We start from the raw sequence: 9889 nt of genomic DNA, 5'->3' as shown, positions 1-9889 counted from the left end.
GATTACTTAGCTGGCGGAGATTTGGTTCGAATCCCTGAAATGGAATAAAGGCACATAACATTGTTTTTAAATAGAGCATGCTATTGTTTTTGGCGCATTTGGTTTAACTCGTTTCATAAGTTGGGCACGTTACATTTATTGCGTTGTATTTATATTGATGTGGCTGGCTTATTAAGTGGGATGGTTGGGCCGCCCGTGGAGTGGGCCGACCACATGACTGGGTGGGTTCAATTCCCTCTGGCCCAAATATATATATATATATATATATATATATATATATATGGTCGTTGTATGTTGCAGGCAGAGGTTGGGTAGCGGGTTCGCCGGGGGTGGCCCGCACCCCATTTACTATTTAATACATGTGGTCGTTGGGAGGGGGTCCAGTGGGGGTCATGGCCCATCGGTCCATAACAATATAAAAATTTGGTTTTATTTGATATGGTTTTTGGGAGGAGTGGCGGGGGTCATGGCCCGCCACCCATATATATATGTGTGTGTATAACAATAAGATTTTTTCGATTTTGTCTAATATAGGGGATATTAGACAAATTAACAACCCAACAAATTCACCCTCTTTCGAGAGCTAGGTTTCATGCCTCGGGGTCGGTCAAATTGTAGGATACTTAAACTTGGCTCACAACCCAACTTTGACCAAAACCTTGACTAGCTCTTTCTCCCTCATACGAGCACGGATTTGAGTGTCGTTCACACCGTTGGAATCAGGAAGATGAGCACTTCGATCTGGTGCTAGTTTGGGAACAATTTGACCACTTTGAATTTTGACCCTTTCTGAGTCCTCTGCGACTTCTGCCTGTGTTTGGAGCCACCTGGATCAGAGATACACCTTTATGATAGTTACAAGTCAACTTGATGGAACTCTACCTGGTCCAATAACTATTTTTTCAATTGCTAACCAACATAATTTTTCTTTCTTTATTATGTTTTAATTTCAATATCGTATGGATTAAGACTCAGTGTTAAGATATAAAATTTACACTTGCCATTTAATCACATTATGTTATGTTTACTTTCCCATTTTTAAAGCAGTTTCTATTTATAAGTGCACATAAATTTTCTTTATCACAATGATATAAAAAAATAAACTACATTGCAATAAATGTACTAGTTATTCACTTATAATATCATATCATATAATTATGAATATCTTCCCTTTATCTTAGTTATATCATTAAACCATATCTAATATTTCCTCTTCTTCTCCTTTTATATATCTAATATTTCATCTTCTTCTCCTTTCATATGATAATTGTCTTACACTTAAAAATCTACCACTTGATATTTTATGCACTTATTTACCCAAATATACTAAAAAAATAAGTAAAAATAAGTACCATAGATAAGAAACATTTAACCCTTACTTTCACAATCCAAGTCATACACCCAAAATATCCCTCTACTTCTAAAATTAAGGATTTCTATAGTAACCCTTTACACCTACTCAACATTGTTGCTACTAACCACTATACCAATATGTCATTAAAATAAATATAATATCTAATTTTAAAACTATTGTATTAATATGCCATTAAAATATAATTTTCAAAGTTCATGGATAATGAATACAACGCTAATTTTGTGAAAGCAATTTCTAAACAATAATTTAAATAATTGACATTATAAAATAAATTTCATTATAAGAAAATTTCCCTTTGGGAATATATGGTCCATATATTTCTAAATTGGACTATATGAGACACTAAAAAGGGGATTACTTCATGGGGAAGAATGTAGATAAGAAGTTCCATTCAACCTTTTTTGTGATGGACTTTTACTAAATATTTCATTGAATGTAATAGCTTTTTCGTGTAATTGCATTTTTAATGATATTAGTATAGGATTAAATTCTAGTGTCTAAATATATATGGTAATTATTTATGGTTTAAATTGTGATTTTAAATGTTATATAGAGCCTATAATTTAAATTTGCAAGTCTAAAAGAATGTTGGATTTTATTTAAAATTGATATATATATAAATAATATGATCAAAATGTAAAACATGATTTAACTGTAAAAATTTATTTTTTCCAATAAATTTTTTAAACAATATATAATATATAGTTTACATTAAAATAGTTTATATAGTGCACCATATTTTACATAATATGTGCATTGAGACATTTTATCTATGGACTACATTATCTACATCAAAATAGTTTTTCATTATTAATATATTTAAAGTATTAAAATATTTTATTGATGACGCACATTTGTTTTTTAATTATTATGAATATTTTTTAATTTCACATATTTATTTTATATTAAGAATTGAATGAATTACATATCTCTCTTATTAGTCCTTGGTAAGGCAAGACTCTAGAAATTTGTAATGACCACTATTAGTTTAGGATTGATTGTTTTGACCAATATTAGTTTAGGATTGATTGTTGCAATTTATAATGTTTAACTTTGAAAAAAACATTTGTTTTTTAATATTAAAAAAAAATCCAAACATTTGATTGGACTATAACATGAAGGTCTTATTATAGACTTTACAAAATACAATGCCATGTGGATAATGCTTTAGATTTTTTTCTACCATATTTTTTTGATATAGTTGCAATATTCATGTTATGTTTTTAGATATTAGTATAGTGATTTTTTATTGTGAAGTTTTATAGGAAAACCACCCAAAATTAAAATCTTTGGAATAGCTATATTAATATCAATTATTTCCCACCATAATTTAAGAAAATATTTGCATACAAAATTGAATAAAACATAAATAAATATACTTACCACGAGTTACTGCCCACAATTTTTTATGTGTTCTTTAACAATTTAATAAGTCGGAGTACAAATGTAAATGTGCAGAGTAATTTATGCAAGTCCTTGTCTCTTAGTAGGGAAATAACTGGCAATTACACCCAATGTTGCAAAGGAAATGTCGTAAAGCAATAACATATAGCACTAATTGATACTTCTTTGACCAATGTAGAAAACAAAAGAAAATGACCATGCTACAATAAAATATTACTACAATACTACTTCGTAGAGCCTTACAAATCATGAGGCTTGTGTTCAAGTAAAGACCTTGTCTGATTATGCCAACATGAATGCCTCATAAATAAAGAAATAAATCATTTCTTTTAGTACAATTTCTCTATATTTCTTCTTGATCACTTCATCCTTCTATAGAGAACCTTAATGAGTACAAAGCAAATTTTTTTATAGTTTGAAACATGTGTCTACAACAGACTATAACAATTTTGTAAATAAATTTTGAATTTCCATGTGAATTAAGATCCACCCTTATAGAACTACACATATCTCCTATTTGGAAATTGAACCCAAGAATAGCATCAACTACACCTCTTCTTGAGAAAATTGCATGTGTTTCTTATCTGACTGTTGACTTACCTCTATATTATTTCCTTCATGATCCTTAAAACTATTCAAATGATCACATTTCTCTTTACCACTAATCTCCTTGTTGTATGTCATGTTCTTGTTTTAATCCAATAAATTATGCTCAAGAAAATATAACTCATGTCATGTACTTGAAAATAATGTAGAGATAGCTCAACAACATTTAAACTATTTTATCGTGAAAATCAAGCAAGTGAGATCCATAAGCACCATACTGAAAATACTACTTCGTCTTTACATCAAAAGACCACAGCTCACCTTCGTTTTAAAATAATGGCCCCAAAATTTATATCACCTACTCGTCTATTTGACTCTTAAAAGCATGAAAAAGTTATTATATGTGTTCCAAATAGATTGAAAAGTGATCTAGTAAATCGTAGGTGACAAAAAAAAATGTTAAACCATGAAATTGGTTCCGCTTTCTTAATCTATATTTACCATCTAAGGACAAAAGAAATGAAAGAGGAAAGTTGAGAATGAAAAAAAAAAAAAATACTAAGGTGTTAAATTCAAAACAATAGTAGATGAAAGGTAAATTAGCCCACATGAATTTTTTCTCAAATGAATTGGTGCATTCCTTTATAATATCAATTATATTAATAGTACAACTACAAAGTTTAGAAAAATTAGAGACATGAAAACAAAATAGATACTCAACATTTTATATATCTAGCATAAAACAGATAGGGCCCCTAATATGGGCCATTCAAGAGAGCATGCTTCATCCAATCTACAAAGCCATCATAATTTAATTACTCGAAGGCATTTTGTTGTGTTTCTTTGTTCCAACCAATCTGCGATAATTACTCCTTAGGGTGAGTATAGGTGTTGAAAATGTTGGAAATGAAGTTGTTGTGCAACAGGTCGTTGACATCATCCTTGTTCATGAACTACTAGGAAATCAGTTTAGGAGTTATAGGCCTCTTGTATCCCAAATCTTCGAGCAAATGATCAAAGCTAGAGTAACCACTTAGGTCATCATACAATTCATCGAGCAGATTTTCGATGTAGAGTAATTATTTAGGCACTTGCCAATGTTAGTGCTATTGCCCGCAACACCATAATATTAAAAAAAAATCCGAGATATTGGTTGTTTCATTTGAACATAAATCGAAAATGTACCAAAGATCTAAGTTGCCATATGGTAAAGCACAAAAACCTTCACAGAAACATAAGAACCAGCGAAAATTATATAATGAAATCTACCGCCATCACCTGGTCCCTTTATCATTCTCACACATGCACACTTTTCCTCAACTTATAATCACCCATCGTAGCTTTTGAAAATATCTCAACTCAGACTTTGAATACAGTTGCAGAGGACAACAATTGCCCCATTTAAGAGATTCAAACCAAAATCCAAAGATTCTATAATGGTGGCACAATGAATGGCTTGGAAACAACGTAATGGAAAGGAATAATGTTCTACATTCCATGCTCCATACATACATTATATAAGTTCAAAAAATATTATAATAATGAAATTAACATAGTTCAAATGCATAAGATATTTACAAATGTGATAAAACCTGTAAAAGAATATTTTCCAAAGAGTTATTAGTTGTCCAAAGCCGCATGTGCGATATGAACATAAATCTAAAATGTACCATAGATCTAAGTTTCCATATGGTAAAACCAAAAAACCTTCAGGGCAACATAAGAACCAGCAAAAATGATATAATGAAATCCAGCGCCAATGCATCGACTCTATATCATTCTCCCACATGTACAATTTTCCTCAACTTATAATCACCCATCATAGTTTTTTATAATAGCTCAACTTAGACTTTGAATAGAGTTGGAGAGGACAACAATTGCCCCATTTGAGAGACTCAAAGCAAATCCAATGATTCTATAATGGTGGCACAACGAGTGACTTCGCAACAACATAATGGAAAAGAAATCAATTTACAATTGTGTTGTGGGATCCAACGACCGAAGAGTTTTCAGTTGTCTAACATTTGATCTGATGTTATAGACCAATGTACAGTGGCAATTGGGGGAGTTGTTATCCAAGAGGTACTCCTTAAGGTGTAATTATTGTATAGGAGTATAACCAATTACCTATTTTTTAACAAAATCCTAAATTTTAATTTCACGCTTTCTCAAAAGCGGGTAATTTTTTTTTATTGAAATTGAGTTAGCTAACTAGAAAGTTAAATCAACATCAAATATTTCCAAAAGTGAAAAATGTGAGAAGCCTTGATACAAAATGAATAAATAATAAATACAAATCCCATTAAACTTGGATAATTATGTCAAGTTTAAATGTTGGTCATTAATATGGCAACATACCATTTGAACCCCATATCAAAGTACAAAAAACCTTGACTTAAAATGTTAAATAAAACTCACATTCTCCTATCTCACAAACTTATTATTGAATTTAATATATATTATTGTATATACTTCCTCACTTCAAACTACTCTCTATTTTATTTTAAGCTAAATATTGATATGCTTCCATAGTTTTAAACCTTATATTTATGCTTCCTTTATTTTACATGTCTTCTTAATGATTTTTATTAAATATTATTTAATAAACATTTTAGATTAACACAAATAAATTACCAATATTTATAAAATAAATATTATAATGAATAAAAGCATCTAGCGATTGTTCAAAAAAGAAACCATAATACAAGAAAAATATGAGAAACTTGCACTTACCCCATCAAATTACAAGACCAATGTGATCAATAGAATTATCCTACGGTCAAATAGATGAAAGCCTCGTCAATAAAAAGTGTAACCAAACTTCACTAACCAATCATCTACAATTTATTACAACTTATTAACCTATTGACAACCTTTTAGCCATCAATCAACTAAATGAACTTAATAATCATTTCAATACTATGGATTCTCAAAACCATGGGTCATTTTTATTTTTATTATTAATTTATTTTATAGCCTGTTATTTTATTTTATTATTTTTATTTTATTTTGACCTACATTACATTATATTAATATTTTTTATTTTAAATATGTAATTTGAGTTAGTTAAAATGTTAAATATTATATTACAACTTCTCTACCATATTGGGCCACAGAGCACCTCTGGGCACAATAAATTTTATTATATACATAGCTTGTATATTTTAGAGCTAAATCTAGTATTCACTTTTTGGTTAGGTATTGTGATTCTTGATATGACTAGCAAGCCTAACCTCTAGTTGTATTTGCCACAATCAAGAGGTATCTAACCCGCCATCAAAATTACCTGGGGATCACACCTAACCCGAGCCACACCATCCCTTAGCATGGCTAGATTTTGCCTATAAAGTTTGAAATCAATGACCTTTTCACCATGGAGTGTCTCAATAGAATACCCTCTCATCGTCTATTCTACACCTAATCTAATCTATAATAATATTCTCTTGAAATAATGATAAAAAAATGAAAAGGAAAACTTTAATTATTTGTCTTATAGTATAAAATACTTATTAAAATAAGCTTAGCATTTCCTAACTCCTTGCAACTTTATAGTTAGTTAAGTTATTTTTTAAATAAATAGAATATGAAGAGCAACATTTTTCAGTATTTAAACAAATATATTTAAAATTGGTTCATATATCTTCTCATTGAATTTGATACAACTATGATAATATTTTTAATTAAATTTATAAATTATGAAAAATTATAGAAACGCAAGATATATGGCCCAGGATTGATCCACAACCTCCACCTTGTTGAATCGAGGGGGAGGAGTCACCATCCAACCCTAAGTTTGATTAATATTTCTTTGTCATGATTATCCAGATAATGATAGTTCTCATGTGGCATTCATTACAAAAACATGTCAAACATAGAACTTCTTGAAGGATCCATAGTAATGTCTGAGGCAAGCTATGTTTTTTCCATCCATAAAGTGTTCAATTTAATCCCCCCTCTACCATAGTGATGTCTGAGGCAAGCTATGTTGTTTACATCCATAAAGTGTTGAGTTTAATCCCCTCTCTCTATGCTTCCTACATCCAAGTAGCTATTATCGTTTCCATTTTCCATAAGGGGCAAGGCCAGGTATTACTGCCCTGGCTTCCCCTAATAAGCCTATCCTTTGGTACTCTATGATTTCACTGGATGAAGACCAAGAATGCTTTTGTGGGATGGAACTGAATAAATATGGGTGATTTCATTATGGGTGGTGGATCACACCTATAGTGAGCTCCTACAGTGTCAACTTGGACAGAGCAAAAGTGTGGATTCAATGCTCCTCTTTTGATGGTATTTCTCCAAGTACCCTCATACGGAGACTAAGGAAAATTCCTCCCATTGTAACATTTTTTCTTAGTCCTATGGTTGGCTTGGTTCACACATCCCTACCCATCTTCATAGTTTCAAAGAACGCAAATATTTTTAACTGCCCTATGGCAACAAATTAATTCCATTCCTGGAACTTACATTCATTGTATGCAATCTATATGTATCACGAGACAATAGCTAATTCATATGTCAAAATTGTTTCTAATGTACTTCCCTCACATAATCGTTAAAGCATTAAACTACAATGATGTTATTATTTTAATTGAATGCACTCATATCTCCAAGAGGCAGACATTTAATAATTATTTGAGATTCAATTAGATCCATCTAGACATTGAGAGTCCAAAGTTCCAAACCATTGATCATACCTAACCTTCCTACGACAGTGGCGGCCCGCCATGTTCCCTCTCCTAACTCACCAACCCTATCCTTACCTACTCCATGTCTTCTAAATTTCCCAACCAATCACAAATATTAATAACAATATAAATATGACGAAGACTTAAATACAACTATATTTCTCCAGCCTCTAGAGTTTTGGTGTTTGGAATCGATTTATAGGTAGTCCCACCCGTGTTGTTCTAATGGAACCAAAATGGCAATGGAGTAATATATATTTCTTACATGATCTTATAATTTGATGGTTGTAGTCATTCGATATCTCAAGTGTGATGGATTGTTTTCATGATGTGTTGTGGATGTGGCCATGGAAACAAGAGGAACCCTTATTTCTCTTAGACTCTATAGCATAGAAATAATAAAATCAATCAAATTTATAGGGTTGTTGACCACCACTAGTATATTTTCCATTTCATCAGAAGAAGCGGTACCAGTACTACCTCCAATATTTAATAATTCAAATATCACCAAGCTATCATCGCCCTCACTACCTATGGAGCCCTGTTGTTAGAGGCTTGTGCTAGTGGTTGCACCCTCTTGAGATTCGTGCAGGGTTGTGTTGGTGGTTTTACCCTCCTGAGATTGAGCACGTGGGAGCTTATTCAATTCCGATTCCAACTATTTATTCCTCTCTTCAAGTTCTTCCACCCGTGATTTGAGACTAGTTAAATAGTCTCTTGTATACCCCAATATGGAAGCATTGTCTTTCTAAAAATATATTAATAATAACAAATAATTTTTTTGTAACTACTTCTAACTTAAATATAAGAGAAGAATGATTGGCTATTATATATATTTTCAATAGCTATAGAGATTAAATCCAAAGGTCAATGGATGGCCATAAAACTTCATTTCATTACAACAACAACAACAACAACAAAAATCATGGAACATACCCTTGTGCCATGAGGGATGAATGGACACAATGCATCAAATCTCTACTTCAATTTCTCCCTCCTATGCTCAGAAATCAGATGATGAAACTGACCGCTAGAAACCATTCCCCCTGGTGGTCTTTTGCTCCCAGACATTGAGATTTTTCCCAATCTTTCTACAAGAATATTCCTCAAGAATTCTAGGATTCTCTTTAATATGTACTGATCCTCAGCCACGAGTTGGCTCGACGTTTTTCTTGGCAGTCTCCATATGTCAAATGTGTTGTCCTTGATGGAAACCTACTTTATGAGTTGTCCTTGATGACAAACTACTTGATGATTTGTCCTTTGATGGATACCTACTTCATGAAGATGTAAACAAGATGTGTCTATAGATGTGACAAAGGCATAATAGTTCAGAGGTAGAGGAATGATAAAGTTAAACTTGCAAGAAGTATACACAGGTTTTGTTAATCAAAGACGTGTACACACGTGAGTATGAAGAAGCAAAAGTGCTACAGTTTTCGTACCATGGTATTCTAAATAACAAGGGTACTTACCATGGTATTTCCCTATGGTATTGACCCAGTAGTAGATGTTTTGATCCCGTCTAAGAAAACCATCAGCTGGAGTATGATTTTGAAATGTGCTATTGGATAAGGGCTAAGCTATATATGGAGATGAAGATCAAAGTGACAATCGTTGTGCAAGTGATGAATATCTTATGAATAGTTAGATATGAAGAAAATATGCATGTAAGGGGTTGTTAATGTTTTGCAAGATATAAAATAAAGTATGCACTCAAGAATTTGATGATGGATAAGATCCAATAGATTTGAGATGAAAATCATGTTCATGATTTGATTTGATTAGTGTCGATAGTGTCTTGACGCATGATTTTTTTTGTGTATGTTGAGATCTAGGTATATCTGAAGTTTTGTGTTGCATCGAAGGTCTCAAT

Source organism: Pinus tabuliformis, chromosome J, assembly GCF_031772625.1.
Source record: "Pinus tabuliformis cultivar Carrire ecotype Pingquan chromosome J, CPIR1, whole genome shotgun sequence".
Lineage (NCBI taxonomy): Eukaryota > Viridiplantae > Streptophyta > Pinopsida > Pinales > Pinaceae > Pinus > Pinus tabuliformis.
The sequence above is the reverse complement of the archived record's forward strand: the minus strand, read 5'-3'. Positions refer to the sequence as shown.